This window comes from Adiantum capillus-veneris, chromosome 7 (assembly GCF_014529385.1).
Source record: "Adiantum capillus-veneris isolate H3 chromosome 7, ASM1452938v2, whole genome shotgun sequence".
Taxonomy (NCBI): domain Eukaryota; kingdom Viridiplantae; phylum Streptophyta; class Polypodiopsida; order Polypodiales; family Pteridaceae; genus Adiantum; species Adiantum capillus-veneris.
The window spans coordinates 132,291,055-132,316,217 of record NC_140937.1 but is presented as its reverse complement, the minus strand read 5'-3'; the positions used below and the strand labels follow the sequence as shown (position 1 = coordinate 132,316,217).

At 44.8% G+C, this 25,163-nt stretch overlaps 1 long non-coding RNA gene and 1 pseudogene across 31 annotated transcripts in view; one reads left to right on the top strand and one right to left on the bottom strand.

The window, feature by feature from the left end:
- Nucleotides 1-25,163, top strand: part of LOC147454640 (uncharacterized) — a 62,560-nt gene that overhangs the window by 31,567 nt on the left and 5,830 nt on the right. For 4 of the 31 annotated variants that reach the window (XR_015188653.1, XR_015188652.1, XR_015188651.1 and 1 more), the window contains exons 4-6: nt 2,953-3,163; nt 3,255-3,314; nt 8,743-8,810. The exons of 1 other annotated variant lie outside the window; for it this stretch is intronic. This is a non-coding gene — a long non-coding RNA (uncharacterized LOC147454640). Of the gene's footprint in view, nt 1-2,952; nt 3,315-3,628; nt 4,029-8,742; nt 8,875-25,163 lie in introns of those variants that run through there. 26 more of the 31 variants (XR_015188661.1, XR_015188641.1, XR_015188662.1 and 23 more) reach the window with 18 other exon arrangements.
- Nucleotides 10,451-11,507, bottom strand: LOC147454641 (uncharacterized; annotated as a pseudogene).

Genomic DNA, 25,163 nt, shown 5'->3' with positions numbered 1-25,163 from the left:
GTCGCACCTTGGCAAATAAACAAAAGCACTGCCACAGGTTCCCAGATGCACCAGTTCCGAGGTTCACAGAGCCGCAACAGTTAGGAGACGGCAACAGTTTGCGCAGGTCGGACAACACTTAGAGCACCAGGTTTGTTTTTAGACTGCGTTTCTACGTGTCAAGAGGTCTTCAACAATCCGTTAATATATAATCAACAATCCATTAATAACGAGGGTTGAGCTGAAGACCAAAAGGAAAGACCCGGTGTAGGGCCGGTTGCCTAAAATTCGTTTGAATATAACAAAAGAAATATATGAGAAGGGGGTAACACCAATTGCGCAAGTTTTTTAAAACATTGGCTTTCAATCCTAAGTGAAAGTTCAATTTTTTAATGTCTTGTAGCTGACGTCAGTTCACTTTCAAATCTCTCTCTCTCTCTCTCTCTCTCTGTGTTTGAGTCTCTCTCTCTCTCTCTCTCTCTCTCTCTACTTATTTGTTCTTTCTCTGTTTATTTAATCTTCACTCATCAACACACCCGCCCAATATACATGCTCAACTTGGCCGTACCACCTTCCCTCGACGACCTATCGTGCCACACCTCAACCCATTCAATGTAGCAAATACATGATTAATTCTCTCTCTTTTTACTTCTTTGTTCTTTCTCTGTTTATTGTAATCTTCACTCATCAACACCCCTCCAATATACATGCTCAACTTGGTTGTCCCACCTTCCCTCAACGACCTAGCCTGCCACACCTCAACCCCATTCAATTGACCGTAGCAAATACAAGATTAAGAGCTTGGTCGTATGAGCGCAAGAGCCTGCTTATAAGCCGGTTACTAGCAGGTAAAGCTAGAGAGAGAGTGTTAAGTCATGTCAATTTAATCCTCTTGAAAGCTACTCGGATTCTCTCGTGAACACCAAGATTGCCTCGTAAACACCAAGATTGTCGATTATAAAGCGCAGTCGCCACGCTAGTTCATCATCGACTTTTTTCAACCCTCGCTTGAGGCAATTGAGTAGTGATTAGCAGCCAGTGATTGCGTGTCTCATCAACCGGATGACCGAGCTGGAAATCTACTAAGTACGTCCACGCGTCCGGGTTCTTGTTCGCAACACTAATTATTGTTTGCGACAATACTTAATTAAACAAAATTGAATATTTCCAAACCTTCGAATTAAGAAATTTTTTCTTAGTGAACCAATATCCTCCAAATTCTTAGTGAACCCAAAATCTTCAAAATGAGAAACTTTTTAGTGAAAGCTTGGAAATAACTACGGACAAAAAAAAGGTTTTAAAATAATCCTTGAGCTTGAGAATAACCAAGGACATAGCAATGGCGGGAGTGGGGCACACGTCAACAAATATGTCCTCTCTTGATTTTAAAGCCTGTGCCCTCGCGTCCTCTTCCTCTCAAACACGGTGTAATCTCCAACTCTGCCAAAAACGATAGACTTGAGCAAGGAGGCAGCATTGATAACACACGTAAGGTTGGGATAGAAGCCTCGCATGCAGGTCCACTCTTAATTGGGCAGAAGACCCTACTAGATATTGAACATCACAAAGTACAAGTATTCTCTTTAAGCTTAATCAATATCCTACATCTTTTGTATTTGTCTTAGCGCTAGTCTGGTAACCTAATAGGACAAAAAAGTGTCTTTTCAAGGTTTTGGAAAAAACTTTCCAAAACCATAGTAGATCCACAAATCCTTTCATAAGCTTATAATTCAAGAACTCCTATATATGGAAAAAATGAATAACTTATAAAATTTCTCATCTCTCGGTCACAACAAGCCTCTAAAGTTGATGGACTAATGCATTTTGCCCAAAACAGCCATTTCTTACGGTTGATTGCATCTAAATAAGAGTGGGGATTTTTGTAGGACATGAAATAAAATGGTCCGTTAACTTCAATGGGTTGGTGATCAGAACATATGGTTGATTTTACCTCAATATTTTTTTTGAGCAAAAAAATAGGTACAAAAAAGTTGGAATTTTTTTCATTCTACCGACCTATCATCAAAGTTTCTATAGTCACGCTCAATATTGATATTATATACAGGTTTTCTTAGTTCCCTTTGGGACTTTGGATTCAAAAGGAGCCATGGAGCATGCCAAAAGAATAATGGATCTCTTACTAAGTGAAACCTTGGGGACAATGATGAAGTGCTAAATACAACAAACATGAAAAAACTAGGCCTAGCATTATGACCTCTAGAATCCCGTAGAAACTACTCAATATCTACCCAAATTTGTAGTTTATGATTAAATATGGTTACTACCTACAAATACACACAATTGGATTAAGAAACTAGCAATATTGAGAAAGCTATACTTGCTACACTGAAATGTCTCGTATTCTTCGGCAATAAAAAACTCCACCATCATCATATACTATGCTATATAGCGTATTAGATCCCCCAAAACTCAAGGAAGATTAGCTTTATGTTATACAGGCGACTTACACAATCAAAATTGCATTTGGATATCAAGAAAGCCACCAAAAAAATCATAAAAGTGCTAGTTTTAACCAAAAAATAGGAATATGCAATTCTTGTTAGTTGGTCATAACCTTCAATTAACATTTAGTTCTCCCTAGAAGCATCAAATCATGTTGAGAATTATAAAGGCTTATCCTCTAGCAATCTAAACCTTACAAACATGAAGTTTAGAGTGGTATAGGTGCATAAATTTGAGAAAAAAACAAAAACAGGACCCGTTTTTTCACACAGTTTAGGTTCAAAAATGCTGTGCAAAAGTAAGGTTAACGGTGAGATCGATATTCCAAAAAAAGTGTAGTCTTTTTCAACTCATAAGGCAACTTTGTGTATATATAGCACCTAGAAAGTCTTTTTCATACTCTTCAAATAATTCAAGCAAAATAGTCACTTAACAAGACACAAAAGTGTCCAAGGACATGAAAGTGTCTTGTTACCATTCTAGTGTTAATGCATGTTTTGTGTATGGCAGGAAAGACATATGTTCGCAACACTCGATTGTACGAGCGCCACTCCAGCTTGCGACAGTACTATAAGGTCCATTTTCTTCGTCCAATCTCATATCTATGCGTTTGCTTGGTGCAACACATAAACGCTACGGGACAAGGCACATCTTTCGTTTCTTATAAATTTTCAGAGAGACCACAATGCCAACTCTATACCATACTTTTGTATGGCATTCTGTATGACCTCCATTGTATACTTTGCAATTTCAGTCTATGCCGTTTCATTCCAAGACGTAATGTTTAACTATTCACATTGCTTTTTTTGTAGCTTGACTCAAATATTGACCTGTACATTGGAGAATTGAAAAGCACTAATATAACATTGCAGGTCAGCAAAACAATTTAATTTTTGTTGCAGTTCACTACCGCTTTATCCATTTGCTTATTTTAGAGTTTTGCACATTGCTCCGTTTGGTTCATTTTACTCGGACGTTGTTTTCAAAACTACACATTAGATGTCGATCAAGATCTACATATATTAGTAATGCACGTAACTCTTTGTAGTGTATTGAATTAGTGAATGCACAAGTAGTGAATACAATATGTGGTGTATTGGAGTAGTAAATGCATCTTGTTCCATGTTTACTTTAGACCTAAATAATTGATGCCATATTATATACGTCCTCGTTTCTTTCATACTAGGTGTTCGTATGAAGTTCTCAAGGCCTCCAAGGTTACAGTCCAAGTGTCAAGAAGCCAGGGAGCGAAGTGCAACCAAGTTGAAACTAGCCTGCTGTCCATATTGTTGACCGCTGGGTCAACAACTGGGTCAACAACACAACATAACTCAAGTTTCGTACCAAAGTCTTATCTTTTGCGAGTTATGAAATGCTGTGGATTATGGCTATAAACGTCATTTGTAATGAGTAGTTATTTTAGTTTCAGAAGCCGGAGTGCAATGGCACTTCCAGATTGTAAATACAAAGCCATTTGACCCTTTCAACTCCATTTTTGGTTAAACCTAAGGTAGCCTTAGTATATAAGGTACTTAGGTCATTTTGTAAAGAAGACTTTTTTTCATAATCAAAACTTTAGCTCTGTCGTCTACTGTGTGTGAGAGAGAGCGTGAGTTTCATCCTCTCGCTACGCTCGGCTCGCTCAACGCATTGGAGATCTGACTGCACCATTGCTGTAGGCTCGAGGAGAGCTACGCGACAACGCCAAGCATTCCACGCGAGACGAAGCGCACACGCCGACGCATCTACGAGCTATTTGTGGCCGTAAGTGTATCAAAAGATGTCTGTTTTCTGCGTGCTAGTAGTCTATAGACTCGTGGCGACGTAAGCTACGCATAGGTACTCATAAATTTCAGTTTTGGGCACTTTCAAAATCCTGCTTTGTCATCCTACGTGTTTTTCGTAGATGGCTTTTGAGTGAGGATTTTGAGTGTAGAAGCTTAGGGACAGGTGTATCCTAGTGAGGGGATGGTGTTTCTTAAGTTTCGTATGAATCTGACATGATTAGGTGAGTTACCTTCCGTATGTGTATATGTGGCTAGGTGGTGTAGTTGAGGGCAGTGAGGTTCTTGATTGTGGTTTAGTTGGCCTTCCAGAGTGTTGTATGTGTAGGATGGTCTCAGCCTGACAAGCTTAAGAGATTTCCTCCGTGTGCCTATCGTGTCATTTGTGTCCTCGATTGACATTATGTTGATCTAGGTAGTGTTTGCATGCACTTCATGGGTGCCGGGGACACAAGGATCTATGTAGGTTTCCTACTAACACTCGTGTGATGGTTGCTTGATTTAGTTTCGGCTAAAAAAAGCGTTTTTCTTAAGTGGATCCGGAAGAGGATATTCCGTGATCAAGTGGATAGCCAGGAAGCGTGTGTCTTGCCGAGGGTCTGCGACTAGATAGATTTAGTTAGGATCTGTGGATTAGAGTAGTTGTTGGTGGTCGAGTGATTTGTGAGGTGATAAAAGTGTTTACTAGTCCGTGTGTGGCAGTGAAGCGTTTTTCTACTCATAGATGCAAAACCCCATATGATTTGTAGGAGTAGCTTTAGGTAAGTGATCCGATTCTGATATAGAGCTATTCAACACTGAATTATTTGCTTAAGTACTTGATTGCATTTGAAATCACGGAAAAGTGTGCTTTTGAGGGTAAAAATGCATTAAACAATCTTTTGTGGACATTTTTGTATGACTGACTGATGCTGTGCATATAAAAGAGCATTTGCAAGGGTTCTGTGAAGAAAATCTGCAATTCTGTAACATAGACATCCTACGCGTAGGATGTCTTAAGGGGGTTCTGGAGACCAAATTTGAAAATTCTGACTGCACCAGTGGGTTCAGAGGATAGGTTTTACCCTAGTAACATATTGACTTGGGTGTTTTTTCCTATTTTTGTTGACCAAAAGCCAAAAGGCGGAGTCAGAAAACGTAAAATTTCAGCAAAGGCTTAATTGAGTGATTTTTGCATGTTTTTGCAATTGTAAAGCATACTTGCACTTTCTGAGAGCATAAGGAAGCATCAGGGACACTTCAGTCTCAAAAAATCAGCAGTAGACATCCTACGCGTAGGATGTCTACAGGGTGATCTGGGCACTTTTTTGAAAATCTGAGGTTACCAGTGTGTTTAGAAGGTAGGTTTTACCCTATTTTCACCCGGAAAGTGGAAATTTGACCAAATTTTGACAGATCAAAGCCAAAAGATGAGAATTGCCAGACATCCTACCCAAATTGTGTCCAAGGCCTAATTTTGAGACCAAACCATAGGATGATTCCATAGGCATGTTCTAAATGTTGTATTGAGTGCATGTGATAAATTTCATCTCATTTGGGTCAGTGAAAGGGAAGATTGAGCGGACTTTAGCACTTTTGACTGAAAAAGGCAAGAATAGCTAGTTTTGGGGGTCTTTTGACATCCAAACTCAAATCTAAGCATAGCGTTGGGTTGCTGACATCAGGGGGAAGCTGTGGGACAAGTCTGGGGTCAAACAGGCCAAAAAGACATCCTACGCGTAGGATGTCTTCTGTGTGATTTTGAACTCTAAACAAAATTCTGAGCATACCACAGTGATCAGCACCTTAAGGAGAGTCTGTGGTTCAAATTTGGGACAATTCTGAGCAGTTAGACATCCTACGCGTAGGATGTCTAAGGCATGATTTAGAGGCCAAAATTCTACTGTGACCATACCATGCTGTCATATAGCCTTAGGCAAGCCTCCTAGGCAAATTTGGTCCAATTTGGAGTTGATTTGACTTAGGAATTCATCAGAACATACATCAGGCTTTTGAAACAGATTCTAGATCATTTGACCAACCTATAGGTGTCAGAATAAAAAAGTAAAACTAGCAGTGAGCTTAGCACATCAAGGGGAAGCTACAGTGTAAGTTTGAGCTGAAACAGAGCAAAAAGACATCCTACGCGTAGGATGTCTTCAGCTTGATTTAGGACTCCAAACCAACTTATGAGCACACCATTGTGATCAACACATCAAGGAGAAGCTAGGGTGAAAATTTCAAGTCATTTTGAGCAAAAAGATCTCAAGGCCATTTTCAGGTCCAAAGAAAATTCTGAGCATACCATTGTGTTGCTGGGCTTAAGGGGAGTCTCTGGACCAAATTTTGTTAAATTCTGAGCATATAGACATCCTACGCGTAGGATGTCTCTAGGCCAGTTTTAGGGTCCAATTGTACTTTTGACCATACAGGAGTGTTCACAGTGTCACAGAGATCCCAAATCTTCTTTTAAAATTGAATTTGGACTCATTTTGACCATTCTAAACTGCATTTCACTGTTTTGGCCATAACTTTCACAAATGGTATCGGATCGGAAAAGTTTTTATATCAAAACGTAGCCTGAGAGCGGCTCTACAGATCTTAGAGAAAAACATGAACTAAATGTATGCCCACGGCAACTATTTAGTTCAACTTTGAAAAAAAACATCGTTTGAAGCCTCAAAATTCATCCGGAAGTCGGGGGTGTCTAAAAGCGACAATTTACAAGAATTGGGACGAAACGGTTGCGGTTTTGGACATAGTTTCGACTTTTCCCTAACCAAAGCACTTGAACACAGTGGACTAAGTCTACTTGAACCAAGAAAAAGCTCTTAAGCCCAGAAATCACGTCTACCCTAGATTCAAATGCAGCTTACACAAGCTTGGAGATCCCGATGATAGAGGAATATCCTCCCACAATGGATCTTCTAAACTTGCAATTGATAAAGATCCATCATGTTGAGAGAGTTTGGATGATTGGTCATGAGAGTGAAGGACTATATAGATACATTGACGACAATGAGGTCAATCTTTATATGTGCTCAGATCCATACCTAAAAGAGATAACGGATTACAAGTTCTTATATGTCTACACATATGGAGTCGACTGTCAATGGAGATCTATAGTTGTCGACAAGTATGGACAAGAATACAAAGTTGTAGAAAGCACAAATCCACAGACTGTACTTAAAAGAGGTGGACATTTGGTCAATGAAGGACCACAAATGCCTCCACCAAACACGAGAATTCCTATAGGAGTTCCAAGAAGAGAGCCACTAGGATTCCCTTCACGAGCGGTGATTGTAGACACTGCACGAGATCTTCTGATGCTATTCATGAGAGCCGCTAATGGGACACTACTGCCCTTTGTTATGCTGCTACCATATTTCGAATGGCTTGTCCCTACACAACTTCTGCCGCAACCCATCCTGCTGCGTCATCAGCTCTTTAGTACTATGCACCACATGGCGTGACTGATGTTGGCGTACACACTCGTCATGCCTCGGCTTCTCGAGCTAGAGATAAGCAAGCTAAGTGGAGCCGTAGATAAGCTCTGTGTGGTAAAGGCTATGTAGGACGAGGTGAACAAATTAAACCAAGCTTGCTAGGATTTTTTGGAGGCAAGGACGAGCCCAACAATGAGCTGTTGGGGGCCGCTATCCCACCATGTTCACTACAGCCTGCAATAGAGAACAAAAAACCATTGTAATTCAAGATTACTACATCAACATTACGAAAGTAACCTTTTGGATTTTGTCTGTTCCCCACAAATGCATCATCGTCTTCCTCAACATAAAAGCTTGCCCTAGCCTGTTCACCACTACCTCTATTTGTACAATTCTTGCAAACTCCCTCCCCATCATTCTATATGCAAATTGAAAGAACCCAAAATCATTTGCTTGAGTTACTCCCACACTTATCCCCTCTGCACAAGCTCGTCTTAGTACTGAAGAGTGCTTTGATCGTAGAAATTCCTAAGGCAAAAGAAAGACACAAAGGAGTGAAGAGGGTGATTGAGGAAAAAGTTGCATTGCAAATAATGAGGAGGTACAAGATGAGACGGGAGCTATAGATGTTGTGATTGTAGTAGACGAGGTTCCAGAATTGTATGATGGGGTAAACAAAGCTAGGTAGAAGCCTTTGACAATAGGTTAAAACCTTCAAACCTTGGTCCATAAGCTTGTCGGAAGGAGACCATGAGTGTGGTGGAGGTGTTGCCAGAGCGCTTGAAACCACTACACTCGCCAGGCTAATTTGGATAGAACCGATATCCGTCACCTCTTTGACAGCAACATGTTTTTAAAAGAAGTCAATTGCTAACGATTGAGATGTATAAACTTTGCAATTTATATGATGGCTCATGGCAGCAACGTGCTTCACTAGGTTTCAGTGGGGCATTTGAATTGAGAACTCATTACTACAATAAACCCTACACCATTTACGACGTACAATATAAAGTTATCTCTGTTTCTCTTTAAGCTTAATCAATATCCTATATCTTTTGTATTTGTCTTGACTCCTGTTTTGTGTCTGACAGAGAGGACAAATATTCACAATAGTGGATTCGATTGCACAAGCACAACTCCAACTCCACAACACTGCAAGGTCCATTATTTGTATCCAATTTTCTATGCCTATATGTTTTGATTTACGTAATTCATAAATGCTACGAGGCAGGGCACGACTTTCGTTTCGTATAATTTTTGAAAAGACCACAGCGTCGACTCTCCACCATACTTTTGTATGGCACTTCTGCATGATGTGCACTGCATATTTAGCATTTTCACTTTTTGCCCAACGACAAAACAAAATGTTTAACTATTTACATTGCTTTTATGTAGCTTGATTCAAACATTGTCCTCCGGTTTTCACAATTGGACGACACTCGTAAACAATTATCACGTCAATAGTGCATTTCAATTTTTAGTCTATTGATGCTTGCTATATTTTTTGAGTTTGTCAATGCTTCCTTAAGTTTAGTTTAGCCACATATTTTCCTCACTTGTATATGCTGAACCTCGATCATTGAATCTATTTATCAAATAGACACGTACTTCTTTTCTCGCAGTTCAGAGTTCGGCCATTCAAGTCATGTATTGCAATACTCAATGCACTCTCCATTGGGCCTTTTTCACCACTCTTCTCTTTTGCAGCCTTGGACAAACCTTCTGAACATTGCCCTGTATCCAAAAAACCTTCAATCTCCTTCAGACTACATAAGTGGCTTGGGCCACATATAGACCTGCAACATGCACTTGCACTTTGCTATTTGCTAGTTGATCCGCCTCTTGGTTCTGCTCTCTTCTCACATGCTTGAATTGGACCTCTTCAAAAGACTTCAACATCTTCTTGATGGAAAAAAATAATGCTTCAAAGAATCGCGCTTTACCTGCCATTGGCCCAACAGTTGCTTGATGACTAGCAACGCATCTCCTTTCACCACCAACCTTGAAATGCCAAACTCTATGCACTGCTTTAGACCCAAATACAGAGTGAGATACTCCGCCTCATTATTGGTGTGGACATCCTCTAGATCATACGTCTTCGAAAATATAGCTTTGCCGTGTGGGTCGTGTATCACCACACCTCCTCCTGCTTTCTGCACTACCCTTCGATACGCTCCATCAAACCACATTGTAAAAGCATCTTCCAAGTCGGGTTCCTCCTTAGCTTCATCTCGCGCCACTCTTGGATAGACCGGCAAATCGATGGCCTTGCTGACAAGAATGTCTGCTAGGTGAGATCGACTCGTGTGATCTACCTTAAACTCGAACTTGAACTCTTGTAGCTCCAACACCCACTTCATAATCCTCTTTCCTAGCTTCAAATGTAGTATTACCTCTGGCAATAGATTATTAGCCGTCAACACAAAAAACTTACGCACAATCAAATGCACCTTGAACTTTCTGCAAGCGAAGACCAAAGCCATCACCCATTGCTCTGCTTCGGTGTAGGTAGCCTCTCCTGGGCTAATCACCCTGCTCTCGAAGTATATCGGCTTGTAGATTCTCCCTACTTTTTGTAGTAGAACCGCTCTAATAGGAACCGTGCCCACCGTCATAGACACATAAAAGTCATCCTCTCGATTGGGAGGACACACCGCTGGCAACTGACACAAAATCTCATTGACTCTATCAAAAGCTTCCTGAGCTTCCCCATCCCACTCATAACCATGCACTTGCTAAGCCCTCTTTTGAAGAAGATGCACATATTGCGAAAACATCCAAAAGAAACGTGATAGATACTTCAACTTATGAACAAACAAAGCCAAACCTTGAGCATTTGATGGCGCCTCCATTAACACTAACGCCTTCACCTTCCCGGGATCGGCCTCTATACCGTTTTGCGACACCATATGACCTAACAGCTGTGCTTGAGGTTGTGCTAGGGTCAAATGGAAAGCCATAGGCTCTCCCAAGCATAGTGTAAAATTCACCTGGATAAAAAATATGGCTTTGATCATCGTCATCCGTCTGTAAAACATAGGCAAGTATTCCTTGCTTTGCACCTGTAACTTTGTCAGCCAACCAATCTTGTAGACCTTCATAGCACCACCCTTCAAAAAATTGTATACATGGACCATCTCCACATCCAAAAGAAACCTGCACACTCTGCATATCTTCTGCATCTTGTGTACCCCAGCCATCGGCTAGAGAACTTGCCATAGCATGATTGTCTTTAAGCAAGGCAACCTGTAGCAATCGACATAACGCCACGTGCAAAAACAACTTTCAGCAGCACATCCGCCAACAGCATGGCACCAACCTGTGACAACTGATCATCCAAAGCAGACACTGGCATATCTTCACCTGTAGACTCTTCAAACATCATTGGAAAAGGAGGCAAGCCTTGCATACCCTGTATTCTCGCCATAGCTTTAGCAACCAAAATCTGTGACTCGTCATTAATATCGACCACCGGCTCATCGAATCCCCAATCATCTTCACAAGACATTTTTCTTCAGTCAACATGGCCTGGCCATCACAATGCACGAGAGAGGGTCGCCCAACCCCCTGGTCTTCGCAAACTGGCTCTTCACTTGCAACCTGTTGTTCTTTGACCAAATTATCGACATACATAACATCATATGTCTCATACCTTGAGAAAGCAGACTCCGTTTCCCATGTGCTGTCCGTATCCAAGGCACTGCTATAGCTCGAACACACCTCGGCTTTCTCCACAAAACTCACCGACTTTAGCACTTCAACTATCTTCTCCACTGCTTGCTTTTCGGAAGTCACTTGGTCAAGCACATCAGGCGGTACTTGGTAGACTTCTCTCTGCCAGCTGCTGAGGCCTCATAGGCCCACATGGTATCATCTCTGCTCTGTCATCACGCCTATCCGCTGCTACCGCATGTGCATCAACAAAAGGTCGGATTACCTGAAGCTCTTCCTAGCAATTGGCCTTGGTACCAATGGACTCGCCAGATCCTGCTTTGCTTGTTGCTTCTTTAAAAGCTCCTTCGTCCTGCTTTGCGCATAGGCTACTGCCTCCTCGTACGTGCCCGGTCCATCTATCTCGACTTTATCCCGCACTTTGACATGCAAGCAATCCACAAACTTGGTCATCTTCAAAAAATCTGCATTCTCTACAACAGTTACCTTAACAAACTTGCTCCATATGGCCTCGAACTCCCACACGAATGCTCGAAATCACGGTCAAGACTTTGCTTTAGGTTGTCCATCATGTGCTTCACTTCACTCCACTGCATGTTGGCCACATATCGGCTTCGGAATGCCGCTTCCAATGTGCTCCAATCCAGCTTTTCTTCAGCCTGCAAGCCCTCGTACCATACCTTTGCTTTTCCATGAACAGGAGCGGGAAGCTTGGGCCACTCCCTCTTCTTTCGACAAGCCACTCTCCAGCAGAAATAGACCATAGTCGTGTAGCCAAACCTCAGCATCTTTATTACTTGTAAAAGTTGGAAAACCCGACCACATCTTTCTTAGCAGCACTTGTTCTTTGAAACTGGTATCACCACAACATCGTCTTCAACTTCACCAAGGAGCAAGCAGTAGCTCCTCAGTGGGGGCACCACTGATGGGATGGGGGAAATGGGAACACACACAGTGCACAAACTAGATGCCTCTCTATAGCTTAGCAGATATCCAACACCCCAAGCCACGCATAATCACACACACACGCACACTATTTGCCAACCTTCACACCATGGACTCGTCTATGAGCAATCACGAATACCCACACTCACACATGAGCACTTCAACAATAAACCCACCAACAAACCACCGTACCCCGACACCACTGGATGCATACAACTTCCCAACTTGTAAATGCACTCACACAGGGAGGCGACACACGCCTCGACCACACACGCCTCGACCACACACAAAAAAACTCACTCAATCATTCTCTCCCTCCCTCTCTGTACACATACACACAATCCCGGAGCCACCGCTACCACGGGTAAGATGCACAAGACGAGATAGACGAGAATATTGGTGGCAAATCCGACACAAAAAAAAAACCCCAATCAGACCATAAATCCGCTTATGCATAGCAAAAGGAAATCGGGTACAACAATGGCTAATATCGACTCCGTGCTTTGACAGCTGTCCAGTTGAACCCCCATGCTCGCTACAAGCCATGCCTGCCTCTGCTTGCTATATCCCTCGGGCATCCCTCTGTTTTTCTTTTAGTCAAGGTCTCGACTTTAGATGGTAGGCCCCTCTCTCCATCCTCTACATGGTGGCATCCGGTTGCTGCTCTGAGCGGCCCCACCTTGCATGTTCGTGCCCCCAATCTGCAGTGCTCTCCAAGGCCCTCAATCATGGCCAACAATGCTACAAAAGCAGCGCCCTTATTTGCTACTCTCGGCTCCTTGCCTTCCTACAACAACCCTCTCCTTATGGTGACACCACCCTCTGAAGCCGACCTCCCAAGTCTGCTCACTTGATATGGTGACTCTTCCCTTGGCAGTACTCGGTCAACTGCAGTGCCACTGCAGTGCCAAGCAGACCCGCCTTCTCCTCCTCTCATGCAACCATCAACCATCTAGCACTTGCCTCCTGATGTAGTTGATCGCCCTGCTTACAGTGCTCGAAGGAATCCATCCCCTCCAAAAGACACACCATGTACAACACCTCAGCCTTGTACCCTTGCGTCCACTCTTTGTAGTACTTGACAGTCTCCTTTTTTTGCTTATAGCACAACAAGCTCTCTTAGAATCCCCTCTTTGGCGTCTCTGCTTTCTGTAATCGAGTTTCTTCTCTCTCTCTCTCTCTCTCTCTCTCTCTCTCTCTCTCTCTCTCGCCGGTCTTCAACAGGCCCTGCTTGAGCCCACAACCCCGCCACCTCACAGCTCTCACCACCCAGTAGATGGCGGCCTCCTTCTTGCACAGCTCTCCCACCTGCCACGACCTCAGCTCCTTGATGACCCCGACTCCCTGGCTCTCTCCAAGCTCAGCTCTCCTCTTTAATGGCGCAACGCTGCAGCCCTCTCCTTCTGTAGCCGGCCCCCCATTCAAGGTAGCCACCTACAGCCTTTACACCTCCCCATGAGCTCTTGACCCCGACAGTTTATGGCCAGCACGCTAGCGGCCATCCCTTGAGGGCCCTTGAGCCGCCCTTCTCTACATGGCCCGTGAGCCCCTTGGTCGACAGCCCCGCCCGCCAACTCCTTGCCACCTTCTCCCTTTTTGCATGGCCACCAGGTGGTGCAACTTTCCCCATGAACTGCAGCCCGCCATCCTCCTGGCAACATCTCCTTTTTGCTTTGCTCGTCTACTGTCTGCAGGTCTTTAAAAAAAGCATAGGTGTTCTTAAAAAAAATAAATGATTTGGCTAGCATTCCCGCGCAAGGTGACCCCTGGTATGTTGATGCCAACGCTGTGCTTGGTGATAGGCATCAGAGTTTCGATACCAATCATGCACATATGTCTTTATGATGGTAGTTCCCCTTCGGCGAGATCCCGATCGATCCTAGTCAAAAGAGATGACGACCGCCACGATCATCACCAACTTGAAGCTGGTTGATCTCGTCCACCGATCAAGCATAGCTTCCCCTCAAGAGCTGCACAGGGCAAGCCGTAACACCCAAACCACACATCATATCAAAAGCCACCAAAAATATCAATAGTCCTTGCACTTGAGGCATCCCGACCAATAGAGCTCAAATCCATGACTCGACCATCAACATATCACATTTGTCATACACATCACAAGAACACCTGTTCCCAACTACATCTAGTACGTGCCCAAGTATTCAGATAACCTCCTGCAAAGCTTCATGCACTTGCTCCTAGCATTTCCATGAGCTGACCATCTTCAGCTGTACCAACGGCAATGGATAGTGATTTCTCTTGGTCGCGGCATTCAATGGCTTGTAGTCGACACACACTCTCCATTTCCCATTCTTCTTAGGGGTTATAACCACTAGCAAGACCCACTTTGACTCTGTCACAGGAAATATGATGTGTGCATCCAGTAGCTTATTGATCTCCTGCCAAAGGGCTTCCTTTTGGATTTCCCCTAGTCTTCTTAGCTTCTGTGCTTTAGGTTTATGTCCCTCCTTAAGAACAATCTTGTGCTCCATCCCCTTTGCACCTTACAAATGCTTGCACTCCGTCGCATATAGATTTGGATAGGACTCACACAGTTGAATATAACCTTTCTTTTCACCTCTGGTTAAATCTTTGCTCAACATGCTTGACACCTCCTCTATGCTCAAACCATGAGCTTGGGGTTGCATCTCTTCTTCTTTAGGTGGGGAGTTGTCTATGGTGACCCCGAATAAGTCTGCATCTATCTTCAGCATGTCATCCTCGCTCTCCTCTTCCTCTGTGCTCGTATAGCCTTCATCATAGCCCGTCTCTGTCTCGTACTCGTAGCTCGTCGTGTCGCCCTCATCTTTAACTTCCATAGGACGAGAAATGCTCTCCTTGGTCTTCAAATCAAGCACAATTTGTATGCCTTTCTCTTTGTCAGGCAAAGTGAATACTTTGTCTCCGAATCCTGCTTTGCTCCTATCGCCAAAAGCCATGGCCTACCCAAAATGATTGGATAAGCATTATTCCCTGCCTTCATCACGAAAAAGTCTATCAGGCACTCTATCCCCATCACCTTGACCTTTACATATTGCGTCACACCGAGACACGTGGCTTTAGTATGGTTAGTCATCCTCATGCGCACATTTGACTTGACTATTGCCTTGACTCTCGTCTCTTTCATGGCTTCTTCTGTCATGACACAAACCTGTGCTCCACCGTCTATGTAGGCTTGTACCCGCATCCTCTTCTCTATAATCGCATCCACCAACAGAAGAACGTTTGTGGGGCTACCTACCATGTTTTGCACTGCTTGTACGTTTCCCTTAGCTCTTGGCAGCCTGGTGCTAACACTTGTGGACCACTGTCTTCTTAACCTTGGATTTAAAGCTAACAGATGGCCAAAAGTAATGTTTGCCTTTTGATTTTGAACGTCACTCACTAGGTTGTACTCGGGATAGCCACGCCCTAACTAGAAATCCGCTTGCTTGATTTTGCGACGCCTCCTTCTTTTGCTAGGCTCGGGCTGCTCTCTACCTTCGTACACCTTCTCTTTGCCTTTGTGAGCTCTAGTTTCCCGCTTTGTCTCCGTCTCTCTCTCAGCTCTTGCCCTATTATTGGCCAAAACTTCGCATCCGGATTATCCACCCCTATGATGTTTACTCTTGGGACCTCACCTCCGTTTTGCGGAGCCGGCTGCATAGGATTCTCCACCGCTTGCTCTCTTGGACCATTGTATTGTCCTTGCCCTCGACCTCTACCAAACAGTGGGTAGATACCTCCTCTCTCTCTCTCTCTCTCTCTCTCTCTCTTTGTGGTTGAGGACAATCGGGTGCATAGTGTCCTTCTTCTCCGCAATTGTAGCACCTACCTGGTAGTGGCCTTGCCCTGTCCCTAGCTCCTCTTGGCTGTCCTCTATCCATGACATTGAGCCGCAACTCTTGCATTTGCTCGGACAAATCTTGCACCGTGCGCACCCAATTTTGCGGCACAGCAGCTACACGTCGGTTTCCATGATTTTCTTCATGTGCACCTCTCTCGGACTCTACGGTTGAACATGGGCCATGGTCTTGTAGCCTAACACGCCCTGCTCTATCTTCTTCTTTATTTTTCTGCTTTTTGATCGGGCAATCGCTACTGCATCATTGTAATTCTCTGGACTCTCGAAATCAACTTTTTCTCTCATCTTGGGGTGCAAACACGCCATGAACTTGTCTAGCTTGAAATAATCTCCATTAGCCAACTGCATGGCTGCCGCTAGCTCTGCCCAACACTCTTCAAAATGACCCAAAAACAGATTGAATTCTTCACTTACATCTTGCTTAAGCGCCTTCAGCTTTGCATCCATCTCGACTGGGGAAGCCTCCTTGCGAAAGTCGTGAAGAGACCTCGCCCATAGAGCCGGCCATGCTTGCTTCGGCTCACCTTCCAACGCTTCGTACCATGCTTTAGCTCTACCACGCATCACCAAAGAAAAAGTCTGCATTTTGCTATCTTCGTTTGGCATACGCAACGATAGCATATACAACTCGAAATCCGACATCCACTCATCAGAGCTCTCTTCGCCTGTGAAAATCGGTCCATAGCTTCTAGCTGCTATGACTTCCAACGCAAAAAACCGTTTCTTTTCGATTAACTGGGAGCACTCAGTGTGCTCCTCAGTGGGGGCACCAAAAGATGGAGAGGGGGAATGGGGGAACACGCCCGGCACAAACACAAGGGCCTCTCTATAGCTCAGGGTATCCACATCACCCCTGTCCTCTCGGAAAACACCTTCAAAGAAACACTTTGCACTAGCAGACCACTGCCTGCTCAATTTTCATTGCTAACATACTCCACAAATCCACAACACAGCGCACACCTACTACCACGGCCTGTCTCCACCCTTACACACACACACACACACACACACACACACACACACACACACACACACACACACACACACACACACACACACACACACACACACACACACACACATACAACTACTCAATCTCGCTCTCTCACACAAAACACCGTCGGTCCGGGGGGGCACACACATCCACACAGCCAGCACCGAGGGAAAACATGAAAGCAGGAGAAAGAGAAGGGGTGAAGGGGAAACAACAGCAAGTGGAGGCAACGGTGGCTTGATTGCACTTCAAAAAACATGTACACTGGCTTGCACTGCCATCACCATGGCCATTTTCAAGAAAAAGTTACAAAGGGGCTAGCTTGCTTGAGAACTCCACTTTGTAGGCTTCAAATGGTATCCAAAAAGCCAGGAAAAAGCCCCTAATTTGATTCAATTTTGACTTTTATAGGGGAGGCCTTTAATTTGGGAATTTACACTTTAATTGGTCCACGTGGCACCTTGATTTGGCATTTTTTGGAAGGGGGAACCACTTTGCTCTATTTGCTCTTTTCTTCTCTCTTTTGCTCTTTGGGGGGGCATTAGCGATGTCGCTATTGCTCCTTGGATTTTTTCATTTTTTATTTTTACCTTTCATTTTATTTTACCCCTTTGTGAGCACTGCTCTATGGTCTAACTTTGACTCTTTCTCTCTCTATTCGACTCCTCCTGCCATTTATTTCTTTTTTTCTCTCTCCTCTCCCCTTCTCTTTGGTCCCGCCTCCCTCTTTGTTTGGCCGGCCTTTGGTTGCTTTGCCTTGAAGGGGGTCCACCCCTTTACACTTGCCCCCGATTGCTCCATCCTGTCATGGGACCCCTCCCCAAGCTTGCAATAGTGAGGTCGCTATTTGGGTTGGGGGGGGGGGGGGGGGGGGGGGGGGGGGATCCTCCTCTAAAAAACGGGGGGCTCCCAAGGGTGGCGGGACCAACTGCTCCGAGGCCGCCACGTCATCAATGCCAAATAGCCGCCTTCGCCAGCGCGCGCCACTTGCGCCGGGCCACCACCGATCTCAACACCGCCCAGTGCCCCTGGCGCCGCCAACACAGAGCCCGTTAGAGCTACGCCATCGCTAACCATCACGAGAGGGGTAGTCCCCGTTTGGATACATAAAAAGGGCGCCGATTCTAGGTCTTATAGACCCCATCTGTCAGCAGGGCTTGCGCATGTGGGACCAAGTGACGCCACGTGGCAGTCACACTGGCCAATGGCCTCTTAAGCTCACAAAAAAACTCCTTTAAAAATATATGTTAAAAACCCCTTTTTTTTGGCCTTCTTCTCTCTGCTCTTATATCTTGCTCCCGTACCAGACTACCATGCCGCAAAGCCTGGCCAAAAGCTTGTATAGACGGCTTGCTTCAACATAATCCCCTTCACTTCTCGACTTTTCGAGGCCCTCCCAACAAGGTCGCGAAAAACAAGAAAAGACATCTGTCACTGCATTCTCGAGTAATGGCCCTCACATTTGAACTGCTGTATCGTGCTGACCGAGTACCTGATTGACACTCCGACGGTTTGTTGGCTCCACATGATGCACACTATCACCGAGAACTTTGGCGAGGCCCAAAAGATGCCAAATGGCACATCCTCCACTGCCGCCAAGTGGGCTTAGACTCGGCCCACGGGAAAATTTCAATCGACCTTAACTTGCTAATGAGAGCTCCGATTCGCAATCCGAGAAGACCGGCATGCTCCACAACTCGAGCACTACACATGTATTCGCAATCCCCCCCTGCCCTGTCCGTCGGGGATCTGCTACACACTCCAGCTTTAAACTTAAGCATCTTGCACACCGGGGCTCTGTTGGACGAGCCATTTGGATCTGCTTCTAGAGCACGCGGAGAACTACATTTTATGACACTGATTTGGCATTTCAAACACCTTCATCTGCCATCCAATCTGGACTATCCCGCAGCACTTTTGGACTAAAAAGCCGCTTTAAGCATACATTCCCGCTACCCTTTAGCTGCTAGGGCCTTGGCACCTGCCCTAGTCTTCTGCACTGCATTTGCCTGCCGCCTTTGCCTGGCATAGACCACCTCCTAGCTTCGACCAACTTTGGCTGTACCAACACGTTCTCTTCCTCACTAGTAACATTATAATGTGTTTACCTTTTCATGTTCACTATCACGTTACCTTTCTCAATATTATGGCGCTGAAAGATTGGTGTGCCTTGTATGGTTTCTTCTTCTTTGGTTGGCTATTGACCTTGTTATTGATGGCTTGCCTTGGGCGATGCATTTGGCTAGTGTCTCTATTGATGGGCCAACCACATGGTATCTACCGTCCACAAATGTCAGCATCTCTAAATTTGTTGCAATGCATTAGCAACATCGAAGACACAACCATTGTACAAGTTGAGCATTCATTATTCATCTCCTCAGTTGGCCAACTCGCATGTTTTGTTTTGGTTGGATTTGTGGTTGGTATGTATTTTTTATCCACTGTGTCGTGCAAGTAGAAGTTTCACTTACATGAATACTACAAAAGGATAAAAACACGTGCTATGAGAAGTTCAACTCACACCTACAAATGACGAGGATAACGCACTTGGAAGAATAGTGATCATTTTGATCAATAATGAAGACCTCTTCTTTGGACAAGCTTGGGTGTAGTGGTCTTTGACATCCCGACAATTTCTATGAGGAGGTGCACTCTTGAGCACATGGAACATAGTTTGGTAGTGCACATAATACCCACATTTGTAGCACATCATAGGTCTATTGGTGGCTCTTATAGGGAGTCTGTCACCAGCGTGTGACTACTATCTATCCTTTTTGTTGATTTCTTTCTTATTATTTATTTACTTTCACTTTTTGGAAACACCCCTCGGGAAATCTAACTGCCCTGCATTGCATAGCTAGTGTGGAACTTTCCAGAGGGAGTCTAGGCCTGAGGGCAAGAGAGCACCAAGGTTGGACAAAGACTATGGTTAGCCAAAGTGGGGTCATTGACTAGCCAAAGTGGAATCCTTTGCTACAGAGGCTACATTTTAGTTTTGGGTGTGGCTGCAGTGTACAAAGGGGGTCAGATGACCTAGAAAGATACAATGGCAGCATCTCCTAAAATTTAGGGAACTGCTATTTTGGGACCTGAAAATGTGTTTGCGTCATTACCTCCGGACTGACAAGGAGAACATTTTCCTACTCTTCCGTGAAGTCAACTGGGCAACCGGTTGGGAGATTTTTAGGCGGCAACCCCGAAACGGAAAAATGCTTGTAAATGCGCTAAGTGGCACATTCTGGTGCACTTTCCTCATGCAAGAGAAGGTGGCGCTGAATTTTAAGCTGGGAGAGGCTCATTTGCAGATTTTGGTCACAGGTTGAGAGCTATGGAGTGCTTCCTTTCCCTCTTATGTACAGTGCGGTGCCAGGAGTGATGCCTTGCACGCTACGCACTGCCCTCTCTCTCCCCTATGGTAGTATGTTTTGCCCCTCTAGTGGGCTTTTCAATTGACCAATGTACAGTTGTGTGGGTTCATGCGCGATTGCCGAGGCAAGAGCCTCTTGCACAAGTATAGGATTAGCTAGCGGCTAATCCCCCACAGGTACAGGTGAATTCGGAGAGGTTTCACGCCAGAAATCTCGTCCGATTCAAAGGGCAAGTAGCCCTACAGGTGTGGGAGCTCGAGGACTTGCTACGGATGCGATCGGCACGCGAAATGGAGCCCGAAACAGTAAATTATAGCATGCTGTGTATTTTTGCAGGTTTAGGGTTTTGGCCTAAACGGTCCCTAATACCCCCAGGAGGTTCGGGGATGCGAGGGGACCGCTGTACGGGTGATCTGGCGCATTTTCGAGGCTGAAAACAGAGAATTCAGCGTGCTGCAGATTCTCGCCAGGTTTTGCAAAGTGCCCGTATGCGTCGGGAAAGTCATTCAATGCGTGGGAATACTGACTGTGAAGGGTCCTAGTACAGTTATGCTGCGGAAATCGGGCCGGAACAGTTGAAATTCAGCCAAGTTTGTGCGGGGCAGCTTGTAGGGAACCACAACGTTTATTCCCTCTTATAAACAATAAAGAAATACCGAAAGGGGCGCCTAAGTTAGGGGCCAATCTGGTGTCGGTCTTCTCATACAGGTGCAATCTAGCAGCCTGTATCCCTCTCCCCTTTGTTGTGTCTTGAAAGTACAGGTAAAGTGGGCGACAAATTAACTGGGTGAAAGCAAATAAGGTTTAAGTCTAAAGTCTACCGCCCTTTTTGAAGTTAACAGGCCGGTTTCATGGTTCCATTGCCGGGATTAAATCACTTTTTCCCATAGAAGTGAGCCTTGGTCAGTTTGGGCTTGAAGACACAGGGGATCATAGACCAGACATAGGGAATTGCGATTATGGTTGACAGACCAGATGATGTGACTGAAGAGGTTTCCTCTTCACAGGGTCAACAGACACATGAAGTGGGTGAGTCCTCAAGACCACCACAGACGGATGATGATATATTCAGGACCCAGTTGGCTATTGCTGTGGCTATGTTCACACAAGTAATGCAGAACCCGAGGCTTTTAGCCTTTCTGCAACCTCCTCTTCCGTCTCAGCAAGTTGGGTCACTGGATCATATTCAAAAGCCTGTTAAGGCTCGAGCACAGGTGATTCATACTGCACAGTCAATGGAAACACCTGTACACTTGACGGAGAACATGCAGAGGCCAACTCCGTACAAAGAAGGTGGCAAAGGTGTGACATTCACGACCTTTACAGGGTTTGATGATAATGATCTCTCATTCCTCCAGCAGTTTGACAAGGCCTATGCAGGGGGAAACTTTACAGAGGCTTGAAAGGTCCGCAAGGCAGCCACTTTCTTGACAGGGAATGCGGGACAATGGTGGACAACTTTATTGCTACAAGGGCAAGCTCCGTGCACATGGATTTACTTCAAGCAGATTTTTGCAACAACATGGTTATCTGATGACTTTGAAGCAGATGTCATGACAGAATGGCACCAGCTTAATGCTGCCACTTGCAAGAATCTCGATGACTACAATCGGAAGTTTTGGAAAGCTCTACTTCCAGTAACTTCCTATAGGTTTGTGCCATTGACAGAACAGATTGAAAAATACTGTTGTGGCGTACCCAAAGGATTGAGAAAATACTGCACGAAGACCAAAGTCACTACTTTGACGCAGCTCATCGAGGTAGCAAACACTGGCAATGGTTTGCTCAAGGGAGAAGATTATGAATTCAATACTGGCGTCAAGGAAGGATGAGCCAAGAAAAATTCAGCGAAGAAGTATGTTCCCAAGGAGGCTCCGAAAGTGACTTTGGAGCCAGCCAACGCAGGGAAAGACAAAGCTACGGCTGAATCAGAAAAGGGCCCAACAAAGAAATGGAAAAGACGTTTTCCTAGCAAGTCGGAAGAGCAAAAGAAGGTCCTGAGGTCAGAGAACAAATGCTTCATCTGTGAGCAGCCTGGCCACATTGCTTACAATTGTCCTACAAAGAAAAGGCCAGCTGATTCTGAAGACAAGGAGGACAAGAAAGGAAAGAAGCCCATGGCTGGTCTAGTGCCAGATATGGTGGGCGACAAGCCAAATTCAGATGCAAGTGAGCTTTGCAGAGCATGGGGAAAGGTCAGGGATCAAACAATGCTTATCTTCTTTGATCCAGGTGCCAAAGCCAATTTCATTTCCCCAGAATTGTCTTGAAAGTTGGGAATCAGACCTGAAGAGATGGGATATATAGCAGAGGCAAGTTTGGCATGTCCTGGCCATACAGAGGCTGTGACACCCATCATCGGAAAGTTGCGCCTACATATCCAGTCCTATGTAGATGTTGAAGAATTTTACATCATGCCACTGGACGGATGTGATGTGTTGTTAGGTATTCCTTGGTTGTTTCGTGTACAGGGAATCATGGATGCCTACAACAAAAAGATCACTGTGCAGAGGAGGGGAAAGACTCACATTCTGGATGTAAAGCTTAAAGGGGAGTCTATTCCCACTGTATCAGCTTCTGCTATTACTTCTGTAATGAAAAACATCTTTCTGCGTACTTGGTTTTTGCACGTGAAGTGTCAGATTGTGATGAATCCAATTTATATGTGCTTGATAAAGAAAGGTCAATGTTTTTACAACAGTATAGTGACTGTTTTTTCGATTCATTACCGTCTCAATTACCGCCAGAGAGACCCGAGGACCATGCGATAGATTTGGTGCCAGGCAGTAGCCCACCAAATAAGCCTCCGTATAGGGTTAGTGCAGCTCAGCCGAAAGAGATAATGGGCCAAGTACAGGAGCTGTTAGAAAAGGGACTGATTCAGCCCAGGTCATCCCCATTCTGTTCTCCAGTGTTGTTGGTGCAGAAAAAGGATGGCTCATGGCGTATGTGCATCGACTACCGTGCACTAAACAAGAATACCATCAAGAATAGGTTCACTATACCTAGAATTGATGATATTCTGGACAAATTAGAAGGAGCAGCTATGTTTAGCAGGATAGATCTAAAGAGTGGGTACCATCAGATCCGCATTAGATCAGAGGACGTGCACAAGACTGCTTTTAGAACAACGTTTGGCCTTTACGAATTTTTAGTGATGCCCTTTGGTCTCACAAATGCTCCTGCTACGTTCAATAGGATGATGGACATAATTTTCCGTCCACACCAGCAGTTTTTTGGTACATTCTTTGATGACATCATAGTCTACTCAAACAATGAAGAGGAGCATAGGCATCACTTGGCCATTGTGTTCAAAGAGCTACGCAGTCATAGGTTGCTCATCAACGCAAAGAAAAGTGAGTTTTTTTTGGAAGAGATTCACTTTCTGGGACACATTGTCTCAAAGGATGGTGTCAGAATGGATCCTGCAAAAGTTGAAGCGATCAAGTCATGGCCAGATTTGAAGACGGTGCACGATGTCCGAAGTTTCTTGGGACTATGCTCCTATTATAGAACGTTTATCCGAAATTTCACTGAGATTGCTTCACCTTTACATGCTCTTCAAAAGAAGGCAGTCACCTTTAGATGGATACAGAAAGAGATTTCAGCTTTTAATCTCTTAAAGGAAAAGATGACTTCAGGTCCAGTCATTGTGTTGCCAGATCTTAGGAAGTCATTTGTGGTCCAGTGTGACGCCTGTGGCCATAGTGGCGCAGCAAGTGCAAAGTTTTGCTAAGAGGTGTGAAGCAGTTGTACCTATGGGAGAGAATGAGGAGGATGCGGTAGAGAACGAGTTTCTCTCTTCCTTGGCAGAGATTGATGATGCAACAGTAGAAGAGCAGGTGGTTGAAACGGACAAGCAGGTGGTGCTTATCGACTTTGAAGGGCCAATTGACGAGGAGGAGCTCGACGATGCTGGAATTGAGTTCATGACAGGTGAGAAGGGTAGAGCAGAGTTAAAGAAGGAGGTGCTTCCTATGTAGTTGGTGCCCTCTATGACAGGTGATCCGGACTCCAGGGCGGTGTCCAAGCTTTGTAAGGAGGTCTGTGAGTGGTGGTTGAAGGGAATGCTAATCAAGGTAGTTGTGCAGTGTGTTGTTGAGCAGGTACATGATCTGCTAGACGAGGATCTATCTTTACATGGATGGGAGGGCGAGTCAGGAGGTCACGAGTGTTGATCGAGCTGGATGGTGAGCACGAAGGTTCTCTATTTGGTGTTCTTGAAGGTGGTTTGTTGCGAGTGGGCAGTTTGCCAAGGAGTGCTTGGAGTGGTAGAGGTATGATGTTGAGAGTTTGGATATGCAGTTGGGTGTGTGCCTTATTGTAGCACTATGCGAGGGTGTTGCATGTGGATGGAGAAGACCAATGCAAGGTGTTTGACCCAAGAGGGTGATGACAAATAAAGCAGGGGGTTGGGCAACCCGCATGAGCAAAGACGGCAGGGAGCATGTGCGAGTGGTGTACATATGTTAGGTGATTTTGCTGTGTACAAAGAGTCTGTTTTTGGTGTGCAGTTTTTTAGTGTAATAAGGCCATGTGTGGTTGAACATAAATGTTCAACGAGGGGGTGGGCAATGATGGTACAACCAAAGTTGGTCCGAGCTAGGAGATGGTCAATGCCAGGCAGAGGCAGCATGTGAATGCAGTGCAGAAGGCTAGGGCAGGTACCAACGCCCTTGGCAGCCAAAG